We start from the raw sequence: 1,209 nt of genomic DNA, 5'->3' as shown, positions 1-1,209 counted from the left end.
CCACAACAAAGTATAAAAATCCCTTCCTCTCGCTCCACAGACTCAACTGTCAACAAGGCCACCATGTACAGCTCCGGCATCAAGCGCGGCGAGGATACAGAAGCGAGCAACGAAGGCGGGCGGGGAGAGAGCCTGATATCTACCAACGCCAGGAAGTAGATAGATTCTGTCTATCTTTACCTCGAGATGGGATGGGATGTGAAGTGGATCTGGACCATCTCTGTTGGACTTGTCTCTCTTTGCCTGTAGTCCATCGGAGGCCAAGAATTCGTGTCACCCATACTCAGCACGCCTTAGCTCAATTGAACACCATCACAATATTAATCAGAAAGTAAATTTTCTCACCAATCTTGGGTCGTTTAAGGCACATGCATCGTCTGAAGCTTTCCCATACCCATTATACCAGGGATGTGTGCCTTCTCTCTACAAAGGATCATTACTCAAATGATTAAAAACAAACTTTGCAGGCTACCAACCTTCATTACTTTTCCGATGTGTGGCGATTTCTCTCTCTCTTCAAGGCCGAACAGAGGTTTTAGACATTTAGAATTATTTCAGCTAAATTTAACACTTAGCCTTCATTCTTACGTAATTTCCGGTGGTTAATGATTTCTAGAAGATCGAGCAACATTGAAAGCCTGAGAGAGTCGCGAGTTGCACAGGACCGCTATGTATTCCTCTTTCACATTTCACTTAATATTCTATGACTACACATAAACATACACATAATACGTACATACCTTAAACACGCAGATCTAGCTCCAAAGAAACTTATTTACATACTCACAATGCTATTGTCTTTTATCGAAGACCAAACCAGAATTTAGCAACTGCCGTAAATGCAAAAGTGTTAGAGTTAAGTTTACAACTTATGGATATGCTTTTGATATACTTTTTATCTCATTTGTAGAAACGATGTTGACTTTTTCTCTTCGTTCATATATATATTTTTTTTTTCACCTAAACTATATCTCTTAAGTATATGAATTTAATTTCTACTTGTTCTTCAGCTGATTCGTTCTGATTCTTTTTTTTATGAATGTAGATGCAATTTGATTAATAAAACGCCTCGTTGTAGGACAAATAAAGATGAGATATGGCGATGTTTTGATGTTTCTGTCCTGTAAAGCTACACCTCTGAAACTGAGAAACTGAAATTATCTTTTTATCTTAGATGAAGCGCAATGGGTTGCTTCCTATACTTTCCTT

The 1,209-nt window shown here is 38.8% G+C and overlaps 1 pseudogene; it reads left to right on the top strand.

The window, feature by feature from the left end:
- Positions 1 to 1,104, top strand: part of LOC119585329 — a 10,288-nt pseudogene extending 9,184 nt beyond the window's left edge.
- Positions 1,105 to 1,209: the final 105 nt, after the last annotated feature.

Source organism: Penaeus monodon, chromosome 19 (assembly GCF_015228065.2).
Source record: "Penaeus monodon isolate SGIC_2016 chromosome 19, NSTDA_Pmon_1, whole genome shotgun sequence".
Classification (NCBI taxonomy): Eukaryota; Metazoa; Arthropoda; class Malacostraca; order Decapoda; family Penaeidae; genus Penaeus; species Penaeus monodon.
The sequence above is the reverse complement of the archived record's forward strand: the minus strand, read 5'-3'. Positions and strand labels throughout refer to the sequence as shown.